This window comes from Triplophysa dalaica, chromosome 19 (genome assembly GCF_015846415.1).
Source record: "Triplophysa dalaica isolate WHDGS20190420 chromosome 19, ASM1584641v1, whole genome shotgun sequence".
Classification (NCBI taxonomy): Eukaryota; Metazoa; Chordata; class Actinopteri; order Cypriniformes; family Nemacheilidae; genus Triplophysa; species Triplophysa dalaica.
The window spans coordinates 7,412,952-7,430,672 of record NC_079560.1 but is presented as its reverse complement, the minus strand read 5'-3'; the positions used below and the strand labels follow the sequence as shown (position 1 = coordinate 7,430,672).

Sequence of the window (17,721 nt, the reverse complement as noted above, 5' to 3'; positions counted from 1 at the left end):
TTGAACTTCAAGAGTTTGAGATCCTGTTATAGACAAACATCTCAGTCTCAGCTATGGTGTGACACCACCCATGGTAAGGTCGACCAACCAAAACATCTCCACACAAACTGTAGAAGAACAAAGTCACTGCATGTCAGGACAAATATTCACTTATCTGTTTTGAAGAATGGCCAATAAGGTCTCCCCAATATTAACTGAGAGACGAGAGATTTCTTTTGTCCTAGGTGTAAACATCCCATATCTACTAAATCAACAGATGTCTCCATCTGCCCTTCGCGTCCTCTGATCACTCACACACACACTCACATAGGCAAATGTGCAATGTATACACACATTGATCTCAGCATAGATCCATTGTGTCAGGATGATGTACATTATATTTACAAGTGGCCGTGCTATTTTTCACCTCCCCTCTCTTCATAGGGCAAATTAAAGGAGGAAAGAAAAAAAGCCCTCCGATAACCATCTAGCGTGACGAATTATGAGTGTTACAAAATCAAAAGACAAACGGTCCTGCTAGACTGGAAGTTAACAAGGCTCTGTTCAGCCAGCACCGCTGTTATCTTCTCTTCATGTTTATTGCAGTGAGGGTTCTTATTGCCCCTGCCGTGACATTGATCGACAGCTTCTATTAAGCGTTCTTCCCCGAGCAGCTGCCAGGAGCAGATACATTAAATAAAACAGTTATTGCTTTTCATTGGCTGTCCCATAAAATATTGCCACTAAATAGCTCCAGCCATCAGATGCAGCTTTGCAACAAGGTTTTAATTTGAGAGACTGCGTGTAACGCCGGCGCAATTGACACCAGCCTTTGTTTCCTTTCTGTAATGATTGTGTACATATCATTGAATTGATGGTCTGTCGCCTTTGGGGCTTTGTTCGGCTTTAATGTGTGGCCCCGTTTGTCAGTCGGGCCCGATGCCTGAACACGGATTTTATCTTGCTTTCCCTCCCCTCTGTGTCTGATCTCTCCTCCATTCCCCTTGTCGAACACTGTGCTGTCCCTTATCTGAGTGTACTGTGGTCGACATAAGCACTCATCTAGCAACAAGATAAGGAGCATTTTGCTGGAAATGAGGGTGGCCAGGCAATAACGGCGAAACCTAAATTACATTTCTTTTGGTATATGTATATTTATACAATAAAGCTAGAGATATAAATAAACATCTTCAAAATCTTCAAAATTATTTCGTTTCTAACTTGTCTGTTTGGCGGCAAAGTGATCTACACAGAACTATTAATATTAAAATAAAATTCTTAATAAAATGAAATATGTGATAAATAAAAAAACTAAAAAAGTATAATATTTGATGTGCTTTTATTTAATATATAACATGTAGTACGCTGCACGGAACTATTAATAATAAAATAAATATAATGAAATATGTGATAAAAAGGGTACATCATAAAACTAATAAAAAAAGTATAATTTTTTCATTTAATATTAACATGTATTAATATTAATAATTAATATTATTAACATTTATTAATAAAGTGAATGATAATAACATAAATGAAATGAAATATGTGATAATGTCAAAAATTAGCAATAATACAATTGTTATATTTTATGTTCTTATTCAATTTGAACACACGTATTAATATAATTTATTTTATTAATAAATAATAATAACACTGATAATACTGTATATTACATTTTATTGATATTCTTATTATTATTAATAATAATAGCCTAACAATAATAATAATTTAATTTATATAGCTAATATACAATGTTAGTTTCTTTATTAATGTGTGCAGCTCTCTTGCAGTCCGGCATGAATTATAGGCGTGAAATGGGCCTCAGATGTTTGTATAGCATAGATATATTTGAACTCCCCCACCCCAACGCCTGGACTGTTATTGTGGTGACAGCATCACAGCTGTGCTCTGCAGCATGGATGTCGAGTCTCTGTTTTGCGCGCTGAATATTAAAAGCTTTATGAATGTAATTAAATGCATGCTTAATGGCAACGAGTTGGCAGAATGAATGTAGAATTGAATTAGCAGTTATGATGGGGCACATTCCAAGATGAAGAAAATGAAATTACCTCAGGCATTTTTTACTCCACATCAGGTTTGGCAGTACGACACCACTTAATTACCCCTTTGTCACATAAATACTCATTGATCAAATTTTCACACAGCCGGATGCCAATGGAAGGCGTTTGCACCCCTTCTCTGGATATGAAACAATATTCTCGATGGATTTCTGCAATGCTGGCTGGAGCTGACTCATCCCGATAATAATTAGGCTGCTAAGTGCCTTCAACAGAAAGTGAGAGACCAAAACAGGTTCACCAGATTCAATTACGTGAATACCCTCACACAAAGTTCAACCGAACTGGCTAAGAAAGGTAGGGGGGGGGAATATTAATACATTTAAATGTATGGAGTGTCAAAGATAACCATTTGAAATATTACGGGGATAAGGATTGCAAAAATGAAATACTTGAGAGAACAACAGGAAGAGCTTGGAAAGATGTTGTCACAAACAGGTGTTATTTGTGGCCCGGAGGTCACCCTCAGATGAGGAAGAGTATTGAAATAATGTATCACAGCCGCTCATCTCTGTCAAGCCGCAGACAGTGAAAAGTGATGTGTACATTTACACAGTTCTTCAGTTTAAGACTTTGGAGAACACGTTCTGCTCAAAACACAATTTCAGCAACAGAGCCTTGTGCACTCCACTCTTTTTATCTTTTAAAATGAATTATTATACATGGTTGCTCAAAACATGCACAGAAATAGTACACGGAAACGGGTACTTTGAGGATGCTCATTTCAGCACACTTGGGACATTCTAATTTCGAATCCTTCACTGTAAAAAATGAACATTTGGTTCAACTTCAATTTGTAACTTCATTTCAACTTCCAACCAATCTTCCGTCCTAGCCCGATGAGAAATACAAGGTGGCCGCTGATCAGAAAAATTCACACCCAGGATAAGACCGTGCGTCGTGACGTCAGAGAACGTTTGACCTTAAAGAGAAATTTTATGTTGGGTCAAAGTGTGAAATCGGAGTAAGTCGGGAATTTCTATGCAGTTGAGTTGAAAAAGTGTACAATTCAGATTTACATTTCGGAAAGCAAAAGACTGAAGAAAAATAGACTCAAATAGTTTAAGCTTTCCAACAAACACTGTTCACTTTTTACAGTAACTTTATAATCTTGGCTGGACCCTCTGATGAGCCCTGGCAGTAGAAGAATGACAGCATCAGCGTCTCTTTAGAAAGCAATGACTGGCACGATTTCTCAAGATTGGTCATCAGGCCGTAAAACACCGCTGCTGAATATGACGTCCTTGCAGATTAAGTGGTCACTTGTTCAACTTTCGCCATTAACCTGAGTGCACCGGGCAGTTTGCACTCCCCACTGGGCTGCATTGGCACATTTATTGTCCAAGGGGAGACTAATGGATCCCAGTTAACGTGTGTTAACAATTTTTCTATCGATTAAATGAAGGAGAATCATAGCCAGACGAACTTAGCCCACAAGATTTAGTGGCTTTTAAGGTAGTAGGGACGAATATAATGCTTTAGAAAGAGCTACTGTACATTATATATAAGACACCTGCTACATTAAGTTACATTAAGGTTTAATACATCTTCATTACTGGCAGGACGCCCAACCCCTTCAAGGTTGAAATAGAGATCCAGCTTTCATTATGCCACTTCTCATTGCTCTGCAGAGAGATATCAAATAATAATGGAACTATTGAGACAGTTCTGCCTGAGCTGTTAATGCTAATCGATGTATTAAATATTGAGCATTTCCATAACACAACTTTGAACAGCTGCCACATTCCTCGGAGGATGATTCAGGATGCTGCCACGGGCCGTACTTTTCATTTAGGCTTAATTACACAAAGTAGACCATGATAACAGCCCTCTGACCTATGAAATCCAGCGTGTGGTAAAGGAACATACTTGACACTGGCATAATGTATGATGCATCTTAACTGGTTAGGATTGGTGTTTGCAAGACCAAGGTCATGGGTTCAAAGTATCAGGGAATGCACGTACTGATGTAAGGTGTAGAGTGAAATGTACTTATAGATTGCACTTTATTTACAACACTTATTATTTGCAAATCACTATTTTAATAATGCAATTTAATAATGCATTCAACCATGCAAAATTCACTTAAGCGGCATAAAATCTTCTACTCATATAATAATGGATTGCTACCTAGTGTATGAAATTTTGTAATTGTATGGCATCGCATGACATTTCCAGCATTTGTCATGGAAATGATAAATTTAACTGTAAAAACATTTAGCTTCGACATTTAAGGCAGATTTTTTTTATTTAAATTTAAATTGGCTTTTAAAGTCACTTTAATGGTTTTAAAGGAGTAGTTCACTTCAAAATTTGTCCCCATTGACTTTCCACAGTCATTTTTATACAATTGTGGAAAGTCAAAAGAGATTTTAAAGTGAACTACTCATAATTAAAAGTCATATTAACTACAGTAATATTTTATAAGTACATATTTAAATTTAACTAATTTAACTAATCATTTTAAATGTTATAATTAAAACAATTTATAATTTTAAAATTAAGTTGATTTAAGATTTTTTTGTTTTAGAAAATGCAACCAGATTTTCCCGTTTTATATCATTTAAATTAAAAGACCTTGTAAAGGCAATTTTATTTAACATAAAAAATATTTTTTAGGTAGAATAGATGAAATATTTTTATAGTGTAGTTGGTACACAACAAATCTTAGACAGATAAACAGTAAGGCCTAGTAAGGTACAGTATAATGTGCCATAGCTTTGTGGGAAAAGTATTGTTGTCAAATCATAAAATGAAAGTTCGCCTTTGTAAACACTATCACAAAGTTCTCTCTTATCTTATATTAACCAAACAATCGCCTTTATGTTTCGCAAAGTCAAACTCCTCACGACCTCCATTTACATTACAAGCGCACAAACACGTCAAACGTCAAACAAACACTCAGTAGACTCGCACACAACGCAAGAAGCCCACATCGGGCTTCAAACAGAACGTCTCAGGGCAAGGCGAGAGCAAGGGTGGCCATGTTAGATTCCTGCATGCCGCACACGACGCAGCTCAAATAAACCCCGCACAGTGAGCCGGGGTCAGGCCGCCTTTGCTCAGGGATGCGCTGCAGTGCCAGTTGTATAGAAAGAAAACAGGGGACCCGGCAGGACGTCCACCGCTTGGGGCCCGGCCGGCTAGATATTCAAGCCCGCTCCCTGTTTCTCTTTCCTTCAGAGTGTCCAAAGAGTTAGTCATGTTTGCCTTGCTGCTCTTTGATGAGAGTAAATGTCTTTTTGTCTCAGACACTTTGATTCTGTCAAAATAGCAGCAAATCAACAATGATTTTCAGTTCTCAGGAATGGAACTCTGCATTCGAAGACAGTTTAGCTTTTAAAGAGGATTGTCGGTGGTGCTATTTTGAAAAGGGAAAGTTAGAAAAGTTATTGACCAGAGCTTTTTTCTCTTCTTTACACACAAGAAATAATAGTATTTTTGACAAATCGTTTTAAAATGATTTACTTCACAAAAACGAACTGTGCCTTAACAGTGAGACAGGCCTGTTGACAGATAAATGCTAAAAACTTATTAATGGCAAAAAAGTCTTGTTCTGTGGTACATTTGCAATCTGTGCCATTGTGGAATTGTTGCCAATAGCTTATAGTGGGCAGATGGGCAAGCCAGAAAGATGGATCAGATGCCTCATAAATTTCAGTTTGCCACCAAAACTGATGAGAGATACAGCTATCCGCACTTTATTGCCAAGGACACCGTGTGGGCCTTACAAAAGCAACAGTTAAAGATATCAAAATTATTCCTGATTCAGCAGAGTGAGATTCATATGCTGCTTTCCAGACATAAAAGAATACTGTTTATCCCAGCTGATCCTTCAACTACAAACCTAATATGTAATGTTAAAAGCTGCCTTTTAATTTACAATCCAAGGCAGTTCATGGCATAGGTACCAAATTTAGAATCTACTGATTCGTGTTAATGCACATGAATTTCTCCCTTTTTGCGTATCCCCCGGCACGGCTTCCAATACACATGTGTATATACATTTATATATTCATAACCTGATATTAAAGGAAGTTGTTCATATTTAAGGAGGTGTCTAACCTACACCTTTCCGTACCCTATTTTAAGAGCTGGCCCACCTTAACCCGGCCAAAACGTCACGGGGCAAAGTTAAATCATAATAAAACTCACTCATAGGATTCATATGAAAGTACAGCGTATTAAAATATGTTAGATTGAAAGTCTTGCTGACTGACACGAAAAAAAGGGGAAATTTGTGTCTACGAATCAATAAATTACATTTCGTGACAATGTTACGATTTCCCATGTGACTGTGTTGTTTATTTAACACTAGTTTTCTGTATTTTCATATTTCAGCTCTATTCTGCTGGCCCCGAAACCGCATTCTTTTGCGAGCCGCTATAAACAGCAATCGAGTCGTTATGCTCAAAATAGCTGCAGTTCAAGGTGAAATCTGAATGTTTGTATTTCCATGTCATTTATGTACATAAATGGTTGATAGAGTCCTGGAGTTTTAAATAGCAAACAGATGTCTGGCTGAGCACAGAGCATTTCATAACACCTGCTTGAGTAAACAGAGGCCTTCTGAAGCCTGCAGATCGCTCGCTGCAGCGTCTATGGAAAGAAAAGTGTCCAGAAACACGAAAACGCAAAAACTATTTGCCATGTTTTCGAAGTGTTCAGATTGAATTTAGCTTATTTGTTTTGAAACAACTCAAAACAAGATGTTTAACGTACTCTAATTTTTGCTTAGAAAATATTTCTTGTTTAAGGGTGATTTGGGGAAAAAAACAGTTAAGTCTATTCCTGCATTGTGTGCTGCATGAAAACACATTCTGTGTATATGCACTAAAAGCGTTTTAATGGTTATAGCCTGGTGACGGTTTGTGGTATAAAGATAAAAATATCATTAGAAAGCTAAGACTTTCCTCTCATAAAACAAAAAAATGTGTTTACAGGTCAAAGTGACTCCGACCGATCACATTTTATCTCACTACATTGTGATGTCGATGGTACATCAGCTACGTTTGGCAACGGCACTTAAAGTGTATCTCTCCAAGCAGACATGGAGCCTGGTCACTGCTTTATTCTGTGTCCTCCTTTACCACAATTGACTTGTCATGTATTTCACAGCTAATTAGGCCTTTACAAATGAGGCCCATGCCCACTGATAAGGACGCTGCTAAATTGACCGTAAATGCTACCATTCAATCCAACACAATGACCACCCCTGCAGCAATAATCAGGATGAATTAATGCTGCTTTTCTGTGCTCAGATGCAATGGGAAAACCACAAGAGCTTTGACTAGACAACAACACAAAAATTGTGTTGTCAGAGGAGAGGGGATAATAGCTGGGCGATATTTGCTTATGTTTACAAATGCATTCATTAAATGGATTAGATCAATTATAAACATACTGTTATAATAACATTTTCTCCCCTGGTCAGTATATTAGAAATTAACTCCCTGTTTGTTTTAATCAAGAATTCTCTTATCTCTACTACTTTACTATTTTACTAGTCTTCTATGAATAGGATTTCTTTATCAAGTCTCTTGTGTGTGAAAATGTTCAGAATGATACAAAATCTCTCTTGAAGGAACACCATGAGCCCTTTAGCCCCCAAAATAGAGCTATCAAAATCTCTTTGTCTCTGTGAGTTGTTGGGATGACACGCTGCTGCCAGCTTGGCAGTATTGCTTGCCATCTGAACCCTTAAAACAACAATTTACTCCGTCAGCTTTAACTCAGGTGTAATCAGAATTATGTACTATTGTCAATTGTTAGAAAGAAAGCCATGTATAAAACAACAACGGTGATAATATAATTTCAAGGTGAACAGGTCGGTCATCAGTAAAATAGAGATGTTCAATCTTAACTCCATTGTTTGCACTTTTAAAATAAGGAAGTTGCCAAAGTCATGAAAACAATGATAGTGAGTTCTCTATCATTAAATAAATTCCCTTAGATGCAACAAAATATGTTGATCTCTTGTCAATCGGGACAAAATGGACGAAGTTTCTCAAACGGCTGAGTCTGCGATGTGCAGAGATAGCTGGTATACTGCCTTCCTTTTCTGGAACAATACAATCACTGAAAAAAATAATCATTATTAAAATTGTAGTGAAAACTCTTTGCTTAAAGATCCTGAAATAATACAAAAAAAGATATAGGTAGTAAATTTAGACACATAAACTACATCACCAGCGGCAGATATCATTTAAAGAAACAATAAAAAAGTTACCTTTGGTCATTGGTGTTTTTCTTTCCATGAAAATATAAAAGTAAATTAGCACTACAATTTATTTCAGGTTTAGAAATAGTCCAACAAACTTCAGCAAAATCTCTTTAGTATTTAAAGAATTCTAAGATGTTCTGTTTAGCAAAACAAAATAAAAACGACAGGTACAGTCAATCTTCAAACTAACACCTAATATTTTCAAGAATTTTTAAACCTTTAAAATGTAAAATCTAGTTCTGCTATACACATTATCTATTCCTGTTTTCCACATAATCACAAGTGTTTTTTTAATCACTGTAAAATCTGATTTTATCCTAATCTCATCTAAGTGCTAATCTCATTCTCTGACTAAAGGGGGATCGGCTACTGTTCCTGCTCTGTTTTCAAGTTGGAATGACAAATTAAGTGTTCCTTTCCTTTTTTCCCCCATGTTCTTTTTCTGTCAGCGGCTTCGTCCTTCATTCCCTTAGTGACAGGGAGTGGTGAAGGACGCCTCGACTAGCTGACACTGCATTTCCGTCTGCTGCCGGCCTGCCTGCTGCCAGGAGAGCTCACACTGCCTGCAGGCACTTGATGAAGAAAAGGAATCGATGGAGTGAAGAATGATGAAGAAATGAAACTAGGAGACAGACAAGCTGCAAAAACGAGTGTGCCACTTTTGCTGTGTCAAAATACGCTAATTGGACCGAAAGGGAAACCGGTAATAGATTACAAAGCGATCTGTCTCTTTAAATGCCTTTTTTTGAATTATAAATATGTATAAAAATGACAAGACCATAAAAAGTAGAAAGTCAATTTTGCAATGCACTAAAATGCTAAATAAATGTTTACGGTGCATTTAGTGTTTTTGAATAATGGATGCATTTTGCTCCTGCAAGAAAATATAAAAAAATGAAAACGGACAAATGATTCAACACAATAAATCATGGTATTGCTTTCTTTGTAACAAAGTGTCTCATTCTGCCTATTAGAATTTTTTCTCAATAGTCTTTTAGCAAAAGGACAATAGACTTTTTCAAGCACAACAATTTTGCCATTATTCATTAAATATTACATTTGCGTAATGCAGGATAATATCATATCCATCTCAACTAGCGTAGTAAAAATGGCATTTTAATGTTTACTGCGCTGTTTGGATTCCTAGATTATTTGAGTGGTGCTACAATTCATATAACAGGCCCATTCATTCTGATGGTCCACCTCAACAATCATTACCGTAATTATCCTGTGATGCACTTGCAAAATGACGGATGAATGAACAGAGGTTTTGGCTGCTTTCTGGCTGCTAGCCAGGCAGACGTGGCATATTCGTCTTCATTTTGCCATAGTGTTTGATCACAGCCCGTCCCCGAGAAAGCCATTTCTGTGGGCAAATGCCAGTAATTCCGAGCAAACACAAAACATTATCTTCAGAATCTATTCATTTCACAGATGTTTTCCACTAACTCCCTTAAAAGTTACTCACTTTAGGCCATTTCTAAATGTACGGCAATACTCAAAGAATGACCTGTCTGATGGACCGGGAGCTGTTCTCAGTCCTGTTTGTACATCAATTCTAGTAAATAAAACTCACATTTGGTTCATTTTTCAAGAAAATACAAATTTTGACTACAAATAGAATCGCTCTTGTCTTTAAAAATAGGATAAGAGGACTACAAACATTTTTGAGTTGGAAGCACCAAACGTGATGTGCACCCCATGTTCCAACCCTCTCCATGCCCCATAAATGTCATAGCGAATACCGTGCACATTGAATCTTTAAAGCAAGCGGTAAGATATTATACCGCACCGATACACATGTTCAAACGATGGGACAAAATGACCCTGCTACAGGGATTCCTTTATATCCTGCACAATTGATTTATTTCACATTATTAATGAACTTTGCTGCAGCTCCACTTGTCAGGGCTGCTGTGCAGAGGTCAATAACCAGAGGAAACTTGATGTTAGTAGATCCAGCTTAAGTGATTCTGTCGTGCTAACGATTCAATATATCAGGACAAATGTCAGGCGCTTTTAATATGTTGATTCACCACCTCTAATCTGCATAAGCGCTGCGCTCGGAGAGATCCACAACCCTGCCGAGCCAGGAGATTTATAATGCCTTGCAGAAGTTCCCTCTGGCTTCAGTAAATATTTGAGGTAGAAGCTAGAGGTGGCCAAACAGAGTGAGAATTTTAAGAATTTATCCTGTTGGTCTAATGGTAGCACATTTAGGATTAGAAGGATATGCTGTTTACTTTGGTTTATTATGATCAGGGCTAATAGCCAATTATGACTGGATCAGTGAATGCCTTTAAAACTGAACTTGAACCGAATTATCAAACAGCAAGCAGCATTAAAATTAATTGAAATTCAAGAAAGAGAAATGGCTTTTAATGTAAAAAAAAATATGTTTGCTAACACTTTACGGAAAGGTTGTATTTGTCAACGCTTGTATAAATCGTTGTAAATATTAAAATCAACACAATTATTCATTGTTAGTTCATTGTGCATTAACTTGTTAATATATCGCTGATGTCATTTCATGTTTTTTTCTATAAATCATTATTATTACTCATCCATAGTTTGTGTTGCAAAATTTACTTCGATAACACAGTATGTTATAATTAAAAAAGTATTGCGTTTTTCCACTTCCTAAAAAACATTAAATTTGGACATTGTTTCAGACGGACAGCGACGATATTCAACATTTAAATTTAAAAAACTGAATTGATGTTGAAATTAACATAAAAGAAGATTAAGAAGTATTGTTCGTCGTTAGTTCATATTAGCTAATGCATCAACTAATGTCAACAAATACAACCTTATTGTAAAGAGTCATCATAACTTTTTATTCCAGTTCAATATCAATTTTGTTACTTCATCTTATCAATTCCATTAAAATTGTAATTTAAGATCCTGTTGGTGTGGCCAAATTCCAACTCATGAACTTAAAGAGACAAGTTTTAAATTTTAATCATGGTAAAAGAAACTTGTTAATAATACTAACTATTACTTTAAAGGCTGACAATGTATTGTGGCTTGTATGCATGTTGTGTACTGTTAATTAAGAAAAGTCTGAAAGAACTCGTTCAGCTGGTTGGACTTGCGACCAGACTACATTTCCCATGATTCTCTGATCTCAAAACAGCTAAGAAAAAAATAGCACGCCAAATAGACTGCAAGATGGATTTGACGTTTTGTCTCACCCAGCTCAGTTATAGGCGCTGGTAGTGTCCATAGGTAACAATGACGTTTTTCACTCAAGATGCACCTCGGATTACGGTCAACGTGTGAGTCAAACTATAAAAAACTATGTTATACATCAATAACCAAAAAGAGGGAAGGTTTCAAGCTACATCCACAAATAAAATAAAATTAAACTAAATTAACTTTTGCACTTACTTGAGGCTTGATCACAGAAGCAGTCAACAATGCTCAGCAGTAGTGCTGTCAGTTCCTTGAAATGTGAACTTTTTTTATAAAACATATTCTTATTGCTTGGTGACAGATTATCTCAGCCCTATGAGATCGGAAGTGGCTTAGCCAGCTGAGATTTACGCAGATGTACGTCATCACTCTGCGGCGTCATCACCTATTTTGCATTCTTGCACGGTTCATTTCGTTCCAGTACTACAACTCGTTTAAAAAAAATTGCTCCATTTATATTATTTACAATAAATAACAACAATTATTTTAAAGATGCTCTTTCACATTGCGATAAGCTTTCAGAAAATCTAAATTCGCCTTATATTTGATTACTGATTTGATGCAACGGACAGCAGTAAAAATTCTATAACTGTAAAGTCATCCAATCAGATTAGGAAAGTCACACTTTGCCAAACCGATCAAAGTGTGCAGAGATTTTCTTGAAGAGCCTGGGAGGCAGCCACGTTAACACTAAAGGTGACTAAACTGCTGGCTGCAGTTTTCTGGTAGGTTGCAGAAATCAGTGCAATGGATTGGCAGCCAGAGATTTAGTTGCGCGTGGCAGAGGTCAGTGTATTGTGTATTCTGTGCAGTCAATAATAAAGTAAGGACTTATGCCTGCTGAAAGTTAATGAGCAATCACAAGGACCTTGGAAAGTCATTTGCATCCCTACGTTGGCTGTTCACTTTGGCTCTGAAAGGGCCCAGGGGATCCAGAATCATCGGATTGCCACAGCAAGCAGGAAGGAGAAGATAGACTTGTTGCAATGATCCCGAATGAATCTAAATGCTAAAGGATTATCCATGTCAAAAATCTGACGATATTGCTTTTTGGGAAGTTTCGTCGCATGGAACGTTCAATGCTGATCTCGGCATAACATCCAGTACAAGACAATTAGGTCTGCAACTTTTCCAAAGTAGATCATTTGAAAAAAGTTCAGACAATCGTTGTCAATATCGTAAGCAATCAATGCAGATGACAAATGCTTAAAACCTAATTTAGTACTTATAAAAAAATGTCTCACACATTCTACGATTAAGCAAGACAAGCATATTTCAGCTGTTTAAAAAATCAAAAGCAGTCAACTCTGGACAAAATCTAAATTACCAACAGTTCTGGGTTTTCAAGGGTCTTTGTTACCGCTCAGGGTCAAAAGAAACAATCGGCAAGGTTGGTGGAGGGTGGGCAGTCAATTGAAATATTCAGCGTGCCCTTGAAGTCAACAGCCATCACTGTGCATACATGAAAGATTCACTTTATCAAAGGGTGGCACCCTGCCATACCACACTGGTCATGTAATCAACATCACTGGTTTCACATCAACGGTGGGTCGTCTGGGTACAGATTTCTTTAATCTTTGCTACGTTTCAACCTAGTCAGTTAATGAGAGCATGGCTTATAGGCAACTCTACTATATGACTAAACAACAAATTCATCATACAAAATTTAATTAACTTGCCAGTAGGACCCAAAGTTGATAAAATGTAGCAAATATTTAATAAAAAAAGAATAACCGTCATATGTACTTTGGTGTTCATAAAAAAAATACTGCGTCCCAGTGTCTAGTTGAATTGTGATAGTTGTATTGCAAGGTGCTTTACGTCTGTAAAATGCAAAACTATATGAGTAAGAGAGAAAAACAAATCTCATTACTTTTCTTTTCTGCTATTTTTCCAAAACAGTGATGGAATATCAGGGTTAGAAATGGATTGTTTCCCAGCCCGCAACCTACAGGCCCTTTTCTAATGTGCCAAGGCCATGCAGCTTCTAGCTCTGTAACGGTCGAGTGCGTCGCATTCCTCCCCTCCTATTTTTAATATATCTGTATAGAGAGAGTAGATCCTACACTGTTCTGACAAGAGACAAATGTTTCATTCAAATGTGCCTTTCGCATATTGTGGAAGAAGTAATGAATTCCTGTGCTCCAGCGAGCCCAGTTCACCGTGTCAAGTCTGCGCAAGGTGGAACCCGACTGCTACAGCAAAATTAAATTTAATGTTCCAGCCGCCACTAGAAAGGTGCATAAATCAAGGCTTTTGATTTGCATGGACTGTTGTGTACAACCCCATTCCACGCAAAAATAAACCAAGCCTTGAATATGATGTCAGCCGGAGAACAAAGCAATCTTTGGATTCCTAATAAAAGCGAGCAAGTGACGGAAGAGTTTTAATTTTCGCTGGTTTTACGCAGCTTCGATGTCAAGCATGTTATTAAGAATCCAGACTGCATGCTCATTTTGTTTCCAAAAGAAACAGATCAAAAAAGTTTTTTAGTGTTATTTTGGGTATGAGGGGAAAACAAGTAAAATGACTGCATTTAACTGCGGATCAGGGATAAGAATGAAAATATAAATTGGAATATAAGAAATTGTGCCATTAGTCACTCGTCTTTATGTTGTTTAAGATTCATATGAATCATTCTCCTGTAAAACACAAAAGGAGAGGCTAGGCAGCATGTTAGACATATTCATAAATATAAATCTGACTAATTGTTTGTCGTATATCATCATTTTAAGAAATTGTTATAATTTCTACTTGGCTCTATTTGGGAGATATAATGAGAAAATACAATTTCTGTCTCTCATGTCTTATAATAAAAAATATAAGGAATCACACAACTTTGTCAGAGCTTGACAAGTTGATAAACCAAGATATAAATAAATATGTTGCATAATGTTGTGCAATTGTTGCACTGATGCAGAGATATACATTTCTATTAAAAGGTCTTGTGTTGAATTTAAGCGGCATCTAGCGGTGAGGTTGCGAAGTGCAACCAATGGCTCTTTCCCTCCTTCCCTTTCAAAGCAATACGGTGGCTGTCACAGGACTTGTCATCTAGGATTGGCACTGCACGCAGTGTATATAGATAGAAATAGCTCATTGTAAGGTAATAAACACCTCTGAAGACATAGTTATGTATTTTATATTGCATTTCTGTCAATAGAGAATGTGAAGTTGTCACCTCCTATGTTGCATGTTGCAGTGGCGCCGCTATCTTGGGAGGATAATTCTCCACTGGTATTTTTGTGTTGATATATAGCGTTAATTGTTTTGTTTGATATATGGAGAAATTTGAAAGCTAAAGAACCTTGGGTTTTACTGAACGACTCCGTTTAATCCTATTGCAGTTTTTAACACAGCAAGACCGACCCACCAAAGTTATGGTGGCATCTTCCCAAGATTGCGCAACATTCAACGCGGTGTGATGCCGATTAACAAGCTCTATAGAACCACCGGTAAGACTTCTCAATCCTCACTATTAACTAGTTGCTTATTAGCATGCCTATTATTAGCATATTGGCTGTTTATTAGTTCTTATAAAGCACTTTTTCAACATGACCATATTCCATTTCCCTATACCCAATACCTAAACCTAACAACTACCTTACTACATTTATGCATTTAGCAGATGCTTTTTTCCCAAAGCAACTTATATTGCATTGTATACAATTTTTTTTAAAGTATGTGCAATTCCTGGGCTCGAACCCATGACATTGGCCTTGCTAGCGCAATACATTAAACCCTGAGCGACAGGAAAGTTTACTAACTATTTATAAGCAACAAATTATGAGTTTACTGAGGCATTGAAACATAATGGAGCTCTTCCCAATCTTCTTTTCTCAAACATACATAGGCATGTGGGGAGCAGTGCTGTCCTCCTAAAGAATTAAGGGATTAGTGTCCATGCCATAGCGTTTTTGCTGCAGCCCTGGATAAAGAGGTTCAGGTGTAGCACCTCAACCCTACAGGTAAAGAGATTATCTACAATAATAATAATCCATAAAATACATTATGCCGCAGCTACGATGAAAAGTCTTGCCATTTTTTGAACAATTTCCCAGAAAAGGCTTTTTATTGTATAAGCGGGCAGGAGCCAAACGGCCCGGTGGCCATCCTCTTAGCCTCTGATCCCTGCCCGCGTCGACCCGATCTGCAAACTCAATAAATGCGATAGGAAAGATGATTGGCTTTTACATTAAAAGCCATATATTCTGATGAATATGTCTTTTTCGTATAGTTGATGTGCGTGTTCCTAGATAGAACAAAGGCTCTGAGTGCATCAAGGTAACACAAAAGCGGAGGAAAAAAGTGAAAAGTGGTCTGCAAAATTACAGTCATAGATATTGATGCTTTGTCCATGCCGGCTAACAAATAGAGATAAAGACATAACACAGAATAACATTTAAGAGTGACATACGTAGAATCAAAATGAACTTAAAGGGCTAGTTCACCTTAATGGTTGGTTTGCCAATTACACATTTATTTAAAAACCTGTTTGCAAAATTGACACTATAAATTCGATCTATCACGGGAAACTAATGACAGTATGTGTCTTTACTCTCAGTAAAATCAGATAGATAGCTACATGAACTCATCCGAAAACATTTCGATCTGCACTGAGAGGCTTTTGTCATGATAAAATGAACAGATGCCACTTTGAAGCAGTGTTCTCAATTAATGGCGAGTCTTAATTTGCAATGTACAGCTATAAACAAACAAATTTATGCCGTCGTCTTTATTGTTCAACGGAGAACTGCAGTTCAGAGTCATTTTATGAAGAATGCTGGATCGGAGAAAGTGGCGAGCGTTGTGAAACCGCGTGCACATCTGCGTGTGCGATCGCAATGCAAAACCGTAACTATTCATGGCCATATGTCCAAAGAGAGAGTGCCATATCAGAATGACAGAGCTGTTTAATGGCATTGGTAAATGGCTCACTGAAGTGAATGCATTAAATAGTTTACTGTTGCAGTATCAAATGTGTGTTTTGTAATGATCTTAGGCCGCTTTAAGCTGATGAAATATTTTGTAGTTCTCCTGTTTGTTGCTGTGCTTTATCACAAAGAATCAATCAAATTAGTAGCATCCAAAACAATACGCATATCTTTTAACTTCTAGGACATAATCTATTCTCTTAGGACATTACTGTCTGCAGATGCTTTTATCCAAAGTGACTAACAATACACTCAAGATATACTGTACATTTCGACAAACTTTGCGCTGCTAACGCAATTGCTAAACAACTTTGCAACAGAAACACGTTCCATTCAGTTGTAGTGATTTTATAAAAAGCTTATTATAATAAATACATTCTAACCATTTAAAGGTTGCGTGTGTATGTTTTTGGGAGGTTCTATTGACAGAAATGTACTATAATAAACATAACTATGTCTTCATAGGTGTCTTACATAATGAAGCGTAATGTTTTTATTACCTTAGAACGAGCTATTTCTATCTCATACACCGCTGGTCCCTTTGCATGGAATTCGCTATGTTGTTTCTACCGTACCCCTAAAAGGACAAATTGCTCTACAAAGTGCATTTCGTACATACGTTATCTCCTTCGGCAAACAACTGAAAATGTGACAACACCTCGGTCCTGTGTCATACGCCATTGTGCTTTGAAAGGGAGGGATGGAGTGAGCCATTGGTTGCAATTCGCAACCTCACCACTAGATGCCGCTAAATTTCATACGCTTGACCTTCAAATACCAAAAAACAATTGTAATTATCATTTAAAAGATATTTTTTCCAATTAAACATATTCCAAGGTGTGCTCAAAGGAAGGTTGTGTCATATTTAGCTCTCTTCTTAAGGAAAATTTGTCCCTAAACTATAGCACAAACACACACACACAAACCTGTACTTGAGTCTAGGGCAAAGTCAGGACAAGAGCCCCTGTGGGAAAAACACACAAACTTCGTCCTGCAGTGACTCAAATCAATCCTACTGCAAGGCAAGTGCTACAAGACATTCCTGTTTCAATGAGCCCAGAACCCAAGAACGCCAGGAAGAACAAGTACAAAACCAAAGAGAAAGAAAAATAAGAGGTGGACAGAAATAAAGAAACAAAAAAGAAAGAAAACAACTTTTCAGCTTGCAAATGAAACAGAAAAGTAATCAATCATGCCCCAGGCATTTAATTCCTGGGCTGCTGTTCTAAGCAGGGAAAGAATGAAATGGAACAAGACTGGAATATGCAAAATTGTGCGCTCTTTCACAAGTGCTGCTGGGAAGGGACAC

At 37.1% G+C, this 17,721-nt stretch overlaps 1 long non-coding RNA gene across 1 annotated transcript in view; it reads right to left on the bottom strand.

Moving 5' to 3' along the window:
* LOC130408489 (uncharacterized) overlaps positions 1–17,721 on the bottom strand; it is a 75,583-nt gene that overhangs the window by 20,337 nt on the left and 37,525 nt on the right. The window lies entirely within an intron of this gene.